Here is an 18925-nt window from a genome sequence, read left to right as displayed (position 1 = left end):
AGTAGTTTTGGTGCTTAAACCTAACCAAACTGTGACCTTTTCATAACCTTATAAACAGCCTGAAAGTCACAATACTTCCTCGAGGTCAAACCAGTCACTGCTAACTTGAGCGCAGAGCCCATCTCGTGCAAAACCAATGCTAGCAGGCTAAGTGAAGCATCATAGTTTGTAGCTTATGGTCAGTGAACAAGTTGCTGTATTTTACAAGTTGGGAGTGAGAATATGTTGCGGTAGATGGTTGAAGACAACTCTTACAGACTTGGTTTCGTGGACCCCCCCGATTCGGTGACATGTACAAGCTCTAAATATTGTGCAAACAATTCCGTTCGCTGTGGAGGAACAAACGATAAAGTGTGCGTTCATATCACCTGAACTAAAGAACTGGCAGCACGTCTTAACTTCATAGCAAATGGTTTCATTGTATGACGCCTGGCTTGTGTACTTTGCATATGGGCACGGGGTATCTTTATGACTCATGTCACACATAAAAACCATCTTAAGACCACTGTTTTGGGTTTTCATAAAACAGCCAGCAGCACACACTTATGGATTAGGACACATGCCCACTGTCTCCCACTGATTGTCTGGTCACTCTGTGCTCTGCAAGTCTCAAATCTCATTCTTAACAATATCGTCCTTCAGGACAAGATCAAGTATATACAAAAAATGCAGCACACATTGCAAAGAGGCTTCCATGCTCTCGGAAATGTCAAAGATTAGTATTAGCGGGGAGGGTGTTGAAACCACAAGGGCGTTCATCTGGCGCAGGGATGCATTCATTGTGTGTGTGGAGGCCTGTGTGTGCCAGCGTTGTGCCCGAGAGTATATAGACATTCATTTCCCGCCTGCATAGGTGATCTCCTTTTTTTCATAAATATTGCATATGTATATGTATATCTAAGCCTGACAGATAAGGGTTTATGTTTGCAGGACTTCTGTGTTCAACATTAGAAAAAGAAGAAGCTTAAAAATTATATGCATATATATATATTATTATATGCAGAAATTATACAGAGGTTTTGCATTCATCCAATACGTCTCAGGACTGGAGGCATTTTTCCCTATGGATGGCTCAAGTGGGAACAAACGCAACAGAGCCAGCTATAGAGCGGGGAAGAGTGAAATAGCTGGCACAGTGAGAATAAAACCAGCCACAGACAGTGCAGATGCTCTCAGTGACACCGAAATGCTCTCAGTCTGTGATTCTGTGGTACAGCGCCGGAGCAAAAAGCCCTCTGGATGGGGTTTAACTTAAGCTTCTTTTTTCCCCCCCTCTCGGTGAAGTGATGAAAAGGGTTAGAGGTGTGACCGCTGTGGGAGGTGCAGGGAGTCATTCCGCCCCCACACCACACAAGCCCAGACCTGGTATCAGATCTCAGGGTTTTAGATGTCCAGCTGGGGTCACTGTTGTGATGTGTTTAATGAGTCTCTCACTGTGTGTGTATGTGTGTGTGTGTGTGTGTGTCGTAGTCATCTATCAAAATAAGAGAATACTGTACTAGTAGGTTGAATCAGAGGGAGGAGATTTACTGAGAGGAAACCGAGATGCAACCTTTTGACATCTGTTTTGTGTTTGAAAAGCTGATGCGGTCAGACATTAATTAGCTCTATTACGGGACTAAAGGTCGACGGCAACACTCGCGGCACTGTGAGGCTATTAAAGACGCATGTGCTCGGAGCTAAATGAATTGACAGCGTGCTAACATGCTCACGTTGAAGCTTAACACTGTTGTGCCAATTATCAGGTGTAAAATCAAGTCCTTTGGCAGCCATCTTGACATTTGACAATTAGCCCAGTTAATCCTTTGGAAAGAGCCACATCATTAAAATATTGTATTCAGTTTCAAGTTAGCGGAAGGCTAAACCGGAAGTTATGTGCTTGACCGGCAGAAGAAGACATGTAGCTCCTGATGAGTTTTGAGATCAGTAGAAGATGTGATCAGCGTGTCCGTTACCAGCTAGCTCACTGTCCATACCTTCAATAGGTGCACTGGCTGTTTCTGCATGTGGCTCGGTGGTCAAATTTGTACCTGTGATGTGGGATGAAAAAAAAAAAGCACTCCGTCTCAACATGCCTCGAGAAAAACAAGCCCGGAGATATCACCGTGATGTCACCGGGGTAATCTCATTTTGGGCTCGAGGACCATAATTCCACAAAAGTGTCTGCATTAGAAACTGGAGGCGTGTGTCAGGGCAAAACTCAGCATCCGCTGGCCTCTGCTGCTTCGATTTCAAACCGCTTCTCTGTTTCAGCTCCTCCTGAAACCACTGTTCCTTCAAGTTTTAGAACCGTTTTCTGTACGCAGCAGCACTTGAGAGCCAGTACAATGAGGCGGTATCAAAAGGGGTCATGGAGACACAAAACAAATATAATCCATTCACTAGTTCTTTGTGTGACCTGAAATTGTTTCGAGGACATCATGTAACGGGGAGGAAGGACACAACTAGACTGTGTGAGTTCACCACGATACAAAAATGTTCCCTGGCTTTGCTCGAAAATAGATTTTTATCCCCAACAGTAAGACGAACACCATCACGTAACCAATTTGCCGCGGGAAACCGGGCTCCCAGCGACCACATCAGAGGTGCAAAAGGTTACACGGTGTCTTTTATTCTTTTATTTTTTTATAGAAACCAGAACAATTTCTACAAAACACAAAGCAGCAGCTGGAACTGTATCCTCAGGCGAAAGTGTTCTAATGGTAATGTTTTAACAATCGCACATGAAGGAGCAGAGTTGAATACACTATAAGTGAACGGGGGGAGAGAAAAAAAAGTGAAAATTCATTGTCATGGCAACCTTTTTGGCAGAATGAGCCTCACAACAGCATATTTTTTTTATTTATTTATTTTTTCTGCTCTCCGGGGAGTTGGGTAAACTGTGAATATAATAATGTGATAATGCATCTGACAAATACGGGAGGTGTGATGTGGTGGTGTGCTCTGTAGGTTCCCTCGGTTGCACTGATAGCAATGTGTCTCTCCAATTTCCTTTTCTTTTTTTTTTCCCCTAAAGGGGAGGGAGGCGTTACTCCGCACGCTGGGTTATCGGCCTCACTTTTACAAATGGCGTCCATACGATGCGAGCATACAGGAGAGTGTGCCAGGATGCACTTTGCTTCCCTTATAGCTGCCCGCCGGTGGCGCAGGGAAACATATCAGCAATGCAAATGGCAAAAAAAGGGGTCGAGTAAATGTGTCTCCTTGATCGGACATCTGCAACCCTTCAACACAAGGCAACTATATCTGCAGCTAACAGACTGTGTCAGCGAAAAATCTAATATTAATGGATTTTTTAAACTTTTATTATTATTCTTTTTGATTCTCTGATTATGTAATTCGTGGGGGGCATGGTGGGAATTCAGGACAAGAAAAAGAAGAGGTTTTTAACCCGGATAGATCTGACTTCGTCTTGGCGGAAGAACAATTTTACTTGAGGTCTGATTCACAGAATTTCGCTGATGAGCCGTCTGAATGTAGGGCGGCCTCCTCAGAGGGCGCTCGGATTCAGATTGATGAAATTGATGTCTGGAGAACTTCTGCACAGGCAGATGTGAAGAAAATGGAGTGCTGTGTGGCTTTGGGGAAGACATTACAATCAGAAGAGAAAGATCTCCATTGTCAGATCAAACTAAATAAACAAACTCTTTGTTTTCATGCCTGAACAAGCCGACCTTAAAGGAGAATGCAGTTTCACACTGTTTTACTTTGTTTGCCACCTTCAAACAGTGTTCTCGGGACCTTATTTCCTCTAAGGACAGCTTGTTTTTTCAGTTATTGAAACAATAAAATTGTCTGAGTTTGTGTTATTACCTCATTAATATTGCAAATATCAAAGTTTCCATGTGATGGAAAGAATCCAGAGCTCAAGGTCTCTTCGCCAAAGGTGTCATATGATAAACGTCACTCACCTCACTGGTTATGAGAGGCTGGATTGGGAAAAGGAGTTTGCCGTCTGTGCCACAGAGCGAACCTGCTCCGATTCACTCAAGGACGGGGTGAGAGGACGCCACACTGACACCACTGAATTTTGTTGTCAAGCACCTGGAGGGCAAGAAGACACAGACACGCTTACAAAAGAGATGGGAACTGATTTTATCAGCAGCATAAGCCATAGAGACAGGTACCTGGGCACCATCTCAGATGACAAAATGAGATCATTTGTTCCATCAGCCGTTGGGCTCTTAAACAAGCTGTAGGTCTAGTTGCTATTACACTTAACAAAGGACGGGTGTACTCTTAAAGCTTTGCCTTTATATATATTATGTCCCTTCATTTAGATAGAGGCCTGGTCAAAGTGCCCCTCAGGGACAATAAAGATTTCCAATCCAAAAGTAAAGAGGAAGGTTGCCATGGAGTCAGTTTTTTAGCTATGGACTACATCACATTTTGGCACTGTTAGAAGTATGGCCGAACTCGCCATTAGCACTCTCTGTTTACTTTGTGTCCATGGATGTAGAAAGAACAACAGCTGGATGAGTGCAATACCGAAGATAACTTCAAAACGTGATGGTTTTTAAGGCAAGTTCTGCAGTTACAGGAAGCATCTCTATGAATTCCATGCTGATTTATGGATTTTTTTTTTTCACTCACAGTGGACATTGACTCACACATCCAGAAGTTACAGATCTCCATATATGCGTACTGTTTCTTTGAGCGATTTTTGACGCAAATTGCGTCTGACACCACACGTCTCTTCCTCCGCACGCTCAGTTTGAAAAACCTCCACATTACAGCTTTTCATCTCAGGTGAAGTATGCTGGGGGGTGGGGGGGGCGAATAAAAACAAAAAAAGAAAGACAAACTGACTAACTACATCTCTGGCTGCCTCAACAGTTGGCATATAGCAACCTGCAAAGCCCAGCTAGCCGTTCTGAGACTTATTAGCAGGACCCAACATGTCCATCAAGCAGCTTGGCTGAAAATACCCATTGAAGACTTTCATGTTTAATGTGAGCATACAGTGGGATGAGCCAATCCAGTAAAAAGCACTTTCCAGAGAAATGGCAGCTTTGACGTTCCCTGGAGGGCCGTGTAGGATAGTAGACATGCGAGTGGATGCCCATGCACACATATACACATATGCACTTCCCACACCCTTGCATGCGGAAACACACTCCCATTTCCACCATGTCATTACTGTGCAGTCCCGTACACCTTTCATCTTCCCTCTCCTCAGAGTCACTGGGAGCAAAATTTGATTTCCGCCTCATAACTCTCTCCATAATGCGATATCGCCAACACTAAATTGCCAAGATAACCTTTATCAGAGTAGAGGTGAAAGCCCTGGATCGTTGAGCGGTTATTCCTCTGGCAGGCAAGAAAAACAAGGAGGGGAGGATAATAGATATTTTCCCTCGGGCAAAGCCACGGACACCTCGGCGGCATCACTGAGCCATTTGGGTCGGCGCCAGGTGGTAAAGAAATGTTTGGAGGAAATGGAGACGGACGGACGGAGAATCATAATCAAGCGCCGGGTGCCCGTCGCAGAACTTTTCTTTTCAGAGACACAGGGAGAGCACGACATTTGCCAAGTCTTTCTGCGTGTGTATATATAATGCGTGGGCTGCAAATTATGCTCTTTCAATATATCTTTGTTTACTCAACCTTACAGAAAGTATCAAAGAGCCAGGCCTCTTGGGGCTCCCTGTGCTGGTCTTAGAAAACAAGCTCTTTGGTTTAGTCAGAGATGTACTCTCTCTGTGAATAATTCCTCAGTCGGAGAGAAAAACAATGAGTCGGTCGTATATCTATTTTTTAAAAACTCACTTTTCAAAAAGAATACAACTCACTGTGCATGATGCCAGACAAAGATTTCAAAATATTGCAATTTCTGTGCTGGATTTGGTGCGTCAGAGTTCGACGTCAGCCAAAGGTAAATGTACGGAACATCATTTGAAACTGGAAACAGTGGTGAAAACTACTTGTATTTGGTGGGAAAAGTATTTAGAGTAAGTTTATGAAATACGAAGCACTGCTCAAGGTTAAACCTGTCTTCTTCAACCTTTTTCACTTGTGACCCTATGGAGAAAGTGTCATGTTTGACAAGTATGTACTAGTCTGAGACTTTGGTTTTGTCATTTTATTTTGAAGTTATGGCCTTATGTATCACGTTGTCCCCACCCTTCTTGCTCCTCCCCAGTGTTCTAATAATTAATTCATTAATTACCCCATGTATTTAAATCCTTATTGTCTCCTCTTTCTTTGTTGTTCGTCTGTTCTGTTTTGCCCTTGTGTTCCTGTGTCTCCTTGTTCCATGTTCCTGTTGGGTGCTTCCTGCTTTTGGTTCCAGACTCCTCGGGTTATTCTGCTATTCATGACACGCTGCTTAAATATATTCTTATTATTCAAAAGATGTTCTACGTGTTCATGTATATATTTCTACGCTAATAACTGCATATATGTTCTATAATTTGTGTAGCATGAATACATTTATAAACCCTCACTTTCTTATGCAACCTTGTGCCGTATAATGATGCATAAATTACCTTGTATATGTAAACCATGATGTGTTAGAACGTCATCTCTGGACACATCTACTGTATGCTCCCGCTGCCTTTAACAATGACAAAGCAGTGCCAGCTTCTATTTAACCACCTGTGACCTCCGGTTGATTATCACGTTCAAAAGTGAAAATTAAAATGGAAAACAGATCATGTTCAGCCACAGCGACATATCACTTTGAGACACTCGCGGGGCTCTTTATAACCATCGCTGCGCCCTTGGTAAGCCACAGTCACACTTTTAGCTTCATTAACACTGCTCGTATTCTAGATGGGGTCGAAACGAGGGCCAAATCCAATCGGACAACGGAGACCAGCACTCTGACTGTACATGAGAGCGACGGGGCGGCGGTGGCGGAGGCGGCGTGAGCGGAGTTTCTCTTCCAAAGTCCCGACAAGCCTCTTGCTGCCAGCTCACTCATGCAATCATCAACAGTGTTTCGAGCTGCTGTGATTTTGAGTTACTCCCGAGCAACAACATTGTTTCCAGCAGCAGCTAATTATGAAACAGGAATAAAAAAGGGGGCTTCGCGTTTGCCAGATTGCATAGAAATGGGAAATTACTTCTTCGTTAGAAAAAAGATGGAGATGTTTAAGCTGAGAAACGGACTTAGCACCTGAGATAATAAGCATTCTGATTATTAGCGTGTGCACGAAATGGGAGAAAAAAAACAATATTGAACTCAGCATGAAATTAATGGGCTACAGAAGAATGGGGGGATTTATCATCCTCAGTTTGCTCTCAGTGTAAAATCTGGTTAACTGTTTTTCAACCACACAGGTGATGGATTAGGTGGAGGTAATATCTTGCCATCACGTCTGGACTTTTGGCAGGACAGTGTAATAGCGAGCAAGGTACATCGCTCCTCCCGCTCTGCCAAGAAGCAACCCCAACAACTCTTCCAGCGAATTCCTCCGCATTAAGAATAAAATAAATCTCAGGACAATCATAGGTTTCAATGCAAAGCCGTAAATATCGACGGAGTGCATTGGCGGTCCTCTGTATGTTTTTGTTTTCTCACCATTCAGCATTTAAAGCGCGAGCCGTCACTTATGGAGGGCTGCGTCTTTGTTGTGCAGACTGCCAAAGCGTCCGAGTTGGGGAAAAAGATTAAGTCGTTGCCAAAGCTGAGCGGCGATGAAATAGGATTTTAGGTCACAGCAGGAACCAGATCTTGTTTCTGCGAGACTGCGTGTGTGTGTACAGGAAAAGACAAGTTGATTTTTAGCCTAATGCACCCCAGATCGCATCTATTCTCCGTCTCAAAAAAAAAAATCTATTAGTTCTGGGTCATGCGAGGGTAAAGACGTGATTTTCAGTTCCTGGGTGTGAATGAAGGCTAAGACGCCCGGCGCATATGAATCCCAAAGCTCTCTGGCTCAAACTATATGTCATTATGTGAGCACCAGTTGGTTTCCTCCTCCGTCGATGTGTCACTCTCTCTCCCTCCTTTTAAATCCTTCCCCATTCTCTTTCTTCCTGGCACAAAGGGCTCTATAGCGGGGCCGTCTGAGCAGTAGAAAAGATCTTAATGTTTTCAGGAAGCCGCTGATGCCTCAGCCATACCCAATGTGCCATGAGCCAATAGTGGTGCTGCGTTCGAGCAGGCCGAGCAATCTGCTGTTAGGCTCAACGTGAGCAGACTTGTGAGCAGCGGGCTCGAATGGGGTTTAATGGCTGGGCTTGGCTGCAGAGCCCAGAGTGAGTCGGGACTGTGAGAGATGTCCCCTCTGTTTATGGATTGATATTGTAATGTCTGTCCTGCTGGATAACTGCACAGCTAAATTCTTCAAAACACACTCAATAGCTGGAATGGAAGTGCAATGAACACATATGGCTTTAACCCTCTGAACTCCAGGTTGTTTTTGCTCTCTATAGTGCAGGAAAGTCATGAATATGTGAATATTCTTGAGTTAATCTATTTAGAAATGCCAGCTTTGAATATCAGGTGGAACTACACACATCTATGGAGTCCCCAAGGTGCCAAATTCTATCACCTTCATATGGCTGTAATATGTTGTGAGAATAAGTCTCCTCCTTAATCAATATCCAGTGGTTTCATGCTCACATACAGCCAAACAGTGGTGTCTCTCTGTCATTTCGGTAAGCTGTTCAAATCATTGCGTATGTTTCCAACATTGTACGAACCGGTGAAATCTGTAAATTTATCTCTTATCTTTATTTTCAAATTCTGCCTTTAGTCACGTCTGATTTTCAGAAGCAATGGTGGTTGTTAAGTAAGACAACAAATCCCATAATCCCGCACTGCTTCTGTCTTTTTATTGAGAGACTCTTAGCTGGAGAAATCACAAATTGTGTTACGTTAAACATTTTGCTGCTCTTACGACACCAGTAGACTGACAGCATTACACACATTATCACATCGTATAGGACTTAATTGCTTTATGGCACCAACAGAGTTTAACAGCGAAAAAGGTAGTAAACAACATTCCTTTTCTGTGTAACTGAAGAAACAGCACTGTGAAACATGCTTCAGAAATCACTGGGGTTTGTCAGAAAATGAGGGAGCCAAAGAGACTTGGCATGATTAAAAATAATACATTGTAAAAAAAAAAAACAAGTTACTGAGCAGCAGTGTGAGAGAATCTTCCCCTTGTTGTGACAGCTCATCGCATCTAGGTGACATCCCATGTGCTACGTGTTACATCGCGGGTTTGTAGTTATTTCTGCAGACAGCCAGGGGTGAAGGAAGTGACCCGAAATCCATTTGCAGTTTAAAATTTTATAAACAAGATGTGACTTTCGTTCCGGAGAAAAGTGCGAAGACAGAGACGTTCTAACAGCTGGGACGAGACGCTGATGAACACCTGCCATCCATGTGGCAGGGGTGCGAGAGGCTAATGGGGGTCAGAGGTCATGGGGGACCGGTCCCTGGATGGTCCAGAAGCTTTTGTTGATGCTTGACTTCGCTGAAAGCTCTTTATAAAAAAGACATGAGGAGAAAAAAAAAAAACCTCGATAAGAGGTTGTGAATCTCTCGCCAACCTCTTATTGAGTTCGTTCTGCAGAGAGATTGTTTTTTTGTCCTTTTCCAACCTGTAATGTAAAGCCGTGCTTTAAAAACAGCAACAACACTTGTGGCGTGTCACCGAGCTGCACTGACGCAGACTGAAAGTCTTCTGAGCACCTGGAGCTGCTCTCTTCTTTTTTTTTTTTTTTTTTTTCTAACTGATGGCTTAGCAACGATAGTCCAGACAGACAATGGTAAACATGGAAAGGCTCCCACGCAACCTCTTGGCTCGCACACTCAGAATTACAGATTTGTTTGCTAGCTATTTGGCTTGAATCCTTCACTTAACTGTGTGGGCGTCTTCCGCATTTATTAGGAAAACATATACCCCCCCCTTCTCGTGCAGGTTTGACCCTGTTTTTTTGTTGTTTTCATTTCCAAAGAAAATAAAAACACACACAAAAAAAACCTTCCTGTCAAAAACGTACATCAATAAGAATGAGCAGGTGCACCAGAAGCGACTCTCATTTTCGACTGTTATAATGCTTTTGGTACAGTCAGTGTGACAGCTGCAGCTGGTATTGAATAAAAAAGAGACAGATTCGGATTCTTTGAACAGGAAAGGGAAGGGACCGGCCTTTGAAATGTCGTTAAATTAAAAAGGTGCCTGAAATGGAATTATTTAAGGTCGGTAGAAGCGTGTGAATGTGAGAGTGAGTCTGAGTCTGAAATCTACCTTAAATGGACACTGTGTCATTTTGAGACAGGATGTTCACACTCATAGTTTCATATTCACGATATTAATGAAGTAATAATACAAACTAAGAAACATGTATTTTTTCCACAAGTGAGTAAACAAGCTGTTCTCAGAGGAAAATACGGTCCCTAGAACACAGTTTGAAGCTAGAGAGGTGGCAGGGTCCGCCACATACAAACAGAGTAAAACCAAATGAAATTGTGTTGTCCTTTAAAGGTCAGTTTGTGGTTGTGTTCAGTCATGAAAAGAACAATGTATCCAGTGGTTTCATGCTAACAAATGTTGAAACAAGTCACAAACAGTGGTCTCTTAAATACCTGGTGGTGTAACTGAAACTGTACCAGCACCACCCCCCCCCCTCCTCCTCCTCCTCCACCTCCCCCTCCTCCTCCTCCTCCCCCTCCTCCTCTTCCTCCTCTTCCTCCTCCTCCTCCTGGAATCTGAACCTGATGACGCATATTGCAGAAATGCTATTTGTATGAAATGTACAAATTGAATGGCTCGGAGTGTTTTTCCCCTCCTGATTTCACTTCCCAAACCAAACCTACACCTTGCTGTAGTGCACCAATGGCGCCCACTAATCCTGAACCCTAAACTGCTCCAGACTGCTGCTCTGTTGCTAATCTAAGTCGCGTTTGGCGTGTCAAGTCATCGAAGAACATCCGGAAAAAAATGAAACAAAAAAACTGCACAATTGCGCACCCTGTCAACATCAGCCTCTGCTTTAACTGGCAGCAGAGGGAGCCGCGGCATGACTGTTGGTCTGCAGACACTGAAGAGCGTATTTTCAGTCTAGCCCAAACGCGTGTCCACCCCCACACACACAGCGAGAGAGGGGGAGAAATAATTAAAACAAATGACGTATGATAGATTACCCCTTTTTGTGACGTTTCATAATTCACGTCTTAAAATCTGGAGCGGCAGCCAGCCCGCTCCCCTCTTTTCTCCTCTCACTCTCGCTTTGTTATTGACCCAGTTTGCAGCGGCCGTGTGAAGTCTTGCTGCCTGTCATCTCTGGATGAGAAAGGGGACCGGGAGGGGAGGAGGAAGGTGGTGGTGGTGGTGGTGAGGGGGGCAAAATGACGTGGCAGGGAAAGAAAAAGTTCTGTTCTGATGAGGAGAGCAGGGCAGAGATTTCAGTGACAGCCGCGTGCTCCTCGCGCAGATCCTTTTGATTTGAGCGGTAATGAGTTCAGAGCCAAAGGCTGCAATCCTGATCCAAAAATGGTCTCCCCCACCCTGCCGCCCCGCTCCCCACCCTGCCCTCTGTTGTTCCTCATAAACTGCCATTACCAGGACCCAAATGCCGGCATCTGCTCGCTTCTGAGCCATCCTCCACACTTATCTTGTCATTTTATATCTGTAAACAAGGCGGGTGAAAAGGCTACATCAGAAAACCGGATGAACATTTGGAACAGAGGCCCGAATCTATCTATAGAGACCAAGAGACCGTGGAAAACTGAGAGAAAAGAGCAAGACCTGCTGAGATAGAAGGAAGAAAAAAGGATGTGTATCATAGCAACTGGTGTCACCACCCCGCTTCAGGCTACATGTAATGTGGTTATTGACAATTTTCCTGAAAATACAGCAACACAGATCTCATTTTGATGTGCTGCTGATGAGTGTGGCACACAGCGACATTTCTCCCATTATGGATTCTCTTTACTGTTATTTCAACAGTTCATCTCCAGTCGTAACGCGCTATCTAAAGGAAATGTTTACATCATCTATTATTTATGCCTACTGCTGTTACAGCCCGAGGTTAAACGTGTTTTTGCTGGATGTAAAAGAGGGAACGCTCAGATTACTGTAACTTTAAATACAAGCGTCTGCATCAGTGGAGCGTTTGGTGTCTGAAAAATTAGTGTTTCAGTTGCTGGTCTGGTCTCACTGCTCTCTTTAGCGTCGATTCCAGAAGCGGCTGCTGTCTTATGCAGAAAAAGCTTTTTAAAAAAATCTGCTGTATGTTAAAAATGTCAGACAGAATACGTTAGCAATGAGCTAGGGAAACATAGAGGACCGTTTAGCAGCTAAAGAGCAGCGTATTTAGCTCAGGATTTGATGTTAACCCTATGTATAGCACTAATTCTTAAAATATCTGATAATGAAAGTTGATTTTCTGCAAGACTTTTGACACAGAAGAATCCCAAGTACAACCGTACCAAAGTAAATCATACATATTGACATGTGTATATACTGTAACTATAGGTTGACCGACAGTCGGCTCATATTCAGCATTTTTCTGATCATCAGAATCACATAAATCAGATTTAGAACCGCGCTGCTTTGGCTCTGACCCAGCATGCAGCGCGGCCAACCTGCCAACTCCAGACCCTCTTCTAAAGGGCCAGTGACAAATGTGGCGACTTACTCTGACCATCAGGGAGAGAGAGAGAGAGGAAAGGAGGGAGGGAAGTCTACAACTCCTCAGCGCCGGAGTTTCCCCCGTCTTCCTCTGGTGTCGTGTGCAGGCTGTCAGTAGGTGAGGTGCGTGGGTGGGGGGAGTTCAGCCGTATAGACTTTCTGCAGTTACATCACGCTCTGCCTGTGAAACTCCCACTGAAAGGGAACTTGTGAAGGTGTTAATCATGGATGAGGGTGTTTCTATAGCTTGTTTGTTTTACTTCTATCTTCAATGTTCCTGTAATGAGCTCTATCTGCTCTTACATGGCTTAACGTGATCCATCACCACAAACGCCACACTGAATGTAAATGAAAATGAATGCGTAATGACGACATCAATATGTTAACCAGTGTATACATTTTGGTGACTTCTGGAAAAAGCAAGACCTGCTTATATTGGAAAACAGTTGGAAACACTGGCATTGAGCATGATGTCTACCAGTTAACTGATAACAAAAGTTAGCAATTTAACCTGAAATGTTGTAGTGCGGATGTATAAAAGTAGCAAACAATCGAAATACTTCAGTCGAAGTACCTCAAAATTATAATGAAGTATTTGAGTACTTAGTTACATTCCGTCATTAACCAACAGGGTTGGGCCTAAAGGTCCAATACGTGAGAAAATGCCCGTCCATGAGTAAGCGTCCCATCATGCTAACTAAAGTAAACATCAACAAGACATCAAAACTGTTATTTCTTTGCATCCTGTCGATAACTCGAGTTAACATTTGAGTTTTCCGAAACTTACACTCAAACTCACATAATGAACCTTCAAAGACCCACGCACAAGCCAGGTTCGAGGCTCGGGTCAAAACAGTTTGGAATGCAGCACAAAGGAGCTGGAGAAGTTTTTTTTCAAACACTTCCTGAGGGTGAAGAGGATTCTCGAGTGTCCTTAAAAGACACTGCGAACACTTGACATCCTGTACCAAAACATCCTGTACCAAACATGAGTCGCACAACCCACTGACAACACTCAAAAACTTAGCTTTAATTATAGTTTTGACCTTAACGGTGAGAGAGAAATATATAACAGTCTTTTAAATCTGTGTTTGGATGAGCTGTTTTTCCTCCCATATTCATTCCTATTTAGGAGCTGAACTTTTTCGCACTGTCCGCTGAGACTTAATATGTCCAAAATAGGTCTGTTAGTATTCATTGCACGATGATAAAAGGTAAGTCATAAAAAAAAAGAAAGTCAGTTCTGGGGGGAAAATGGAGTTTTCTGGGTCAGGCCGAACTGGTCGAACTAAAACAGTGCATGTCTAATTCTTGTGGAAAATGGAAGCGTCGCCGTTTAAAAACCCCGGCATGGTTTTTGTAACAATTATTTATCTGCTTATGATTCCCTTGGAGAAGCATACCAATTTCACAGCAGTGTTTTTTTTTTTTCCAAAGGGTGAAGCCGATCCAGCCAAACATTATTTATTTGATGACAATCCTTGGCTTTCAGCGGATGCCAGAGTGGGCCCCCCCGCCGCCGCTTTGACGTTGCAAGTTTTTTAAAAAAAAATTTGTTAATTCTGGCTGACGCTTCTCGGATAATCTGTCACCCGTCCCCTTGTTTCCCAATCCGACGGTGAAGATGCAGCCACTCCAAGGCCATCCAGCGTAATTTCATTTGAACACTCATCCTATTCGAGAAATTAGTTTTCTCCATGAAATACTCCGTCCAGCCTTTCATAGCAATCAAATAAATATAATTAACGTCAATGTGATTTCTTTGAGGAGCAGGGCTGTGTGATCCTTGATAAGGAGGGGAGGGGGGAGTCATGTAAAGTTCAGCCTCCACTTCTCTGAGCCCGCAGTTGTGTGTCGACGTGTGTGTGTGTGTGTGTGTGTGTGTGTGTGTGTGTGTGTGTGTGTGGGTTGTGTTTCGCTGCATCCGTCTCTGAGCTGTCATATACCGTGTTGCAGCTCTCACCGCGGGCGCCGAATAAGGCCGGCGAATTAGCGATCATATTCTGTGGCGAACACGACTCTGTCAGCTCGTCCTCTAAAGTTTATCTCCACTGTCAAGGCATTCACTTGTTTAATCATAACTGTCTTCCCCCCCGTCCGCTGTAATTGTTTCCACCCAGGAAGGAGGGGGGGGTTTCAGAGGTTTAGGAAATTGGCTTTTTTATGCCGCATTAGTCCTCTCGCCGTTTATTTGTCTCCCTCCATTTCTGTTTCTTCTTTTGCTCGGTTTCAATCTGGTTATCTTCCCCCACTCACGCCACTTCACCCCCCTCTGTCGAAGCCCCGCTGCCCTCCTTTTCACTCGTCCCCGACTCCCGTCCTCTCATTTCTCTCGCCGCTCTAATCAGCCGCATTTATTTCACAAACAGCTCGTCTCCCTGTTTGTGCTAATGAACATGATTCCTCAGCAGGGTTTGGCCTTCCCGGAAGCAATAGGAGCTTTATTAGTGGGCCAACAGCCCCAACGTCGGTCTCGTACCCAGAAACGGAGGCGAGTGTCTGTTCGGTTGAGATGCGGCGAAAAGGACAACTGTGATGCCAGACCTCGATATTGTTCAGTGACAAAGCTCGGACCAGAGAGCGTTGCAGTCAGTGAGAGAACCACTTTTTGTGAATAAAAAGTGAAGCCAGTCTGAGTTTAACCTGGATTCCGCAACTGCACTGTTTGCAAAAAGACGCCCAATTGTATGCAAGCTTATGAGTTGGTTAGTTAGTTCAGTGGGTTAGTTTATATGGCCACTTCTCCATCCAAAAACACAAGATGGCGATGGCCATGAGCCAAAGTCAAGGCTTCGAAGATTATTTTGAATCTTGAACCCTCTGGGTTGACTCCATTGTTGAGCAAGTGAACTCGGCTATTGGACCAATCAGATGAATTCTGTGAGTTAGTGGTTTTTTGTATAGCTGACACATTTTTCAGAGTTTCCATATAGTCCTTTAGCTGAACTGCACGAAAGTCAGTCTCTTAAATCTATATCTAATACTATCTCAGGGCTGTAAACATAAGGTAGTTTTCCTAACATCTGGTTTTGTGCTCATGGCACTGTGGAATCACATCGACCAGCAGAGGAAGATAATGGTACCGGATTCGGCCCACTTGGCTAGCATTTAGCGCCGGAGTGGTGAGACAGGACAACTTAGAAAAAGAGACGCTGTCTTACCATCAAAGCTGCCTCTGCCACTCTCCCCGTTCGATCATCTCTCCACTTCCATTCCAGTCAGAACCAGCGTTTGTGCATTTTTACAGATACCAACAACATGAAAGCAAATTGAGGGCTGCGCTGATGATTGGAATTAGCAGCGTCTCACCGGGCCTGCCCGTGAAAATTTCAGTTCCACGGGGAGATTTTCTTGTGTTGACAGACAGTCCTGATGAGGCACAATGGTGGTATTAAACTCTTAATACCCGACGGTGCTTTTTCACAGAACTGTTATTTTCAGTTCTATTTAGTGTTTATAGAGGCCGCTGAAGATTTGAAACCAAGCTTTCAGGGCTTTTTTTTTTTTTTTTTTGGTTTGGTTTGACTGCCGCTGCATCAGAAGAAACAGTAACTCCACAGAAATATAAGGTTCCAACACGGATCAACAAGGTCACCTGGATAATAAGCGAAGCCAACCGAGGCTATTGTGAACGCGTCTATACTTTTTTTTTTCCTCTTTTCTCCTGAAAACCAAAAATCCCTTTCGGGTTCACCTGCAGCTCTCGTCCGGCTTCTTACATTTTCTGTAGCATCCAAAACACAATACTTGCCCCTGAGCTCTCGCTCTGGTTTTCGGTTGAAGGGCCCAATTTATCTCGCCCGCGAGGAGAGAAACCTTCAAACTCGAAACACTCCTCCTAGTTACAAACTTCACTCTTCTTTGTGTATATTTTTTCATCTAAATCCTGAATTACCTTGCCAGTCATTTCTCTGGGTTTGAAGAATTTATAGCACATTATACACTGTGATCCCCCCCTAAAAGTTTTCATGCCACTGCTGTTTTCTTAAATCATGTATTACTCCTAAGTGGAGAGAGTCGCGACCCTTTAAAGCTGCTTCAACATTAGCATTAGTCAGATGACTGACAGATGCCAGGCTCCATTTAATTTGCCATTTCATTCTCAGAGGAAAATCTGTTGTAAACTCGCTCCTTCTGTTTTATAATTGTGTTTTCTCTTTTTTAAATGGTAATTGCTACCGCTCGCCGTGACAAGCCAATCAACAGCGTGTTTGCCTTTTGTACATGTATCTACACAAACACTTGTGTTAAAAAAAAAACAAAACAAAAAAACAAGGGATTGGACTAAGTGATGAATCTGCTTTTGAACCTTTTAACCATCTGGCAAAGAAGTGGAGCCAGCCTCCACTCCTCCTCCCTCTCCCTCTGTTTTGTGTCCCTTTGTGATGTTGTTTACTTCATGGCATTTTCAATTACCATTCCCCCCCCAAAAAAACTGGGCTGGAATTCATGCCGATTGCCAAAGCAAAGGAAAGTCAAGGGCAAATAAAGCAAATTATCAACCTCGGGAGCCATTTTTAGAATCCCTCCCTGATGTTCGAAGGGGGGGGGGGGGGGGGGGGGGGGGGCGGCGGCTAAATGCCAGAGCAGGTAAATTCTGAAAAGAGTGCAGCAGGATTTTCAATCATTTCACTGTTCTGTCCTCTCTGATCTGGGGGGGGACCAGCGGAAGCTCCTGACCTCACAATGGTGCAGCGGGAGGCAAATTAACCCTCCAGAGGTCAGAATGAAACGCCAATGTTTCTGACGCGTGTGTGTGTGTGTGTGTGTGTGTGTGTGTGTGTGTGTGTGTGTGTGTGCATGGTCATCCCTCTCCACACTGCACTCAGCAGCTGCTTGTCACAACCGGTGCCTTTGGGGCGATTAGCTCTAATTAAGATTTCCGTCAGGCCAAAGGTTTGACATCCTTACACTGTAATGGGATCAATGTATTTATACACCTGGCCCGGTCTTCATGGAAATGAGAGCATTGTTTTCTCTCTCCCCATGCGTGGACTTGGAGTGAACTAATTTTGCCCTTCTATCGGAATTGAGTTCATAACAAAAGGCAGTCTGTTGTAGCTCTGTGAGAAAACTTATATTGGCTATTGACCAGGGTTTAGATTGGGATTAAGGAGGAGGGAACCACATCGATGTGTAATGCAGTTCCCCAACTGTTCTCACAGAGAAAACCCTTTTTTTATATCATACACTACTAAAGAAAAGTTACAGCCCTTTTTTTTTTTGGTATCAATTCTTTTTCCCTTCGGTTTTTCAAGCCCTGTAGCAGCGTTCAGTGATGCATTACAACTATACTGGCTGTTTCAAACACTAGAGAGAATATAGAAACATTGTTCATCTCACAAATGAAAAGTCGGCTTCATAAAGGAGCGCGCGAGAAAAATCGCCACAGTTCTAGAAGGCACACTGAAAAAATTCTTATGAGCTGAACTGCTTCACCCAAAACAACAAAAAAGCTAACCTGAAGTGAACAAACTGGCCGCAAACCAGTATGCAGCATTTTTATCTCCTCAGCCACAACCAAACTGCAACAGACCACCTGCTCAGGTAAGCACAGGGTTGAGTTAAACACAGGATGCTGCAGAGGGGGCAACATAATTCCGCAAAAAACACTTTGCTAAAAATGTATTTCTGGCAGTATTTCCTACTGGAGATTGAACCTTCGCTACTGGTTAGGGGATGTAATGATCCACACCTGATATCACTTTAACTTAAAGAGCTGGAGCCCTGCAGCAACACTACAAGCAGGAAACAAAAGAACTAAATCTGATATGTGCTGTGCCCCTCCATCCAACTGAAATGTTCTATATCATGTCTTCTCTTTTGCACACACTTGGAGTTAAGTTGCAAACGAGTCAAAATTAGATTCCAAAATGGGTTGCAGAAACCACTGGAACTCAAGTCTGCCATGAATTACATGTTCTTCACAAGCAAATGTAAACTTCTGACCACAACTGTACGTCTGATCTGAGGAGGGAAGGGGAGCACTCGACAGCCGTGGGGTTAGGGATCAGAACTAGAAATAGGATCGAGCCGAGGTCCCTGAGTTCGACACCACAGCACCCTCCCAGCCCTGAGTCGTCCATCCGCCACACACCTACACATCCTTGTCCTTTAGAAATCACCGCTCTGTTGTGTTATTCATAGGATGATGTATTTGCACAGGCTAATGTCCCCGCCTCGCGCACACCTCTGCCTTTGATTGCGCAGCGGTAACCTTTGGTCCCCGTGGGAACAGTAAACAACCTTGAAAATAAGGTGCCTCTTTTTTTTATCCCACCATGTAATTTCAATAGTTGAGCTTGCTAAGGAGGCCATTAGAGAGCCTG

General features: G+C 44.0%; 1 protein-coding gene across 2 annotated transcripts in view; it reads right to left on the bottom strand.

The window, feature by feature from the left end:
• The window catches only part of spry2 (sprouty RTK signaling antagonist 2), a 48178-nt gene that overhangs the window by 13302 nt on the left and 15951 nt on the right, over positions 1-18925 (bottom strand). For both annotated transcript variants that reach the window (XM_037091366.1, XM_037091367.1), the window contains exon 2: positions 3912-4044. The gene's annotated coding sequence lies outside the window, so the exon portion shown is untranslated. The remainder of the gene's footprint in view (positions 1-3911; positions 4045-18925) is intronic.

Source organism: Acanthopagrus latus, chromosome 24 (genome assembly GCF_904848185.1).
Source record: "Acanthopagrus latus isolate v.2019 chromosome 24, fAcaLat1.1, whole genome shotgun sequence".
NCBI classification, from domain to species: domain Eukaryota; kingdom Metazoa; phylum Chordata; class Actinopteri; order Spariformes; family Sparidae; genus Acanthopagrus; species Acanthopagrus latus.
This window is presented reverse-complemented; position numbering and strand designations above follow the sequence as displayed.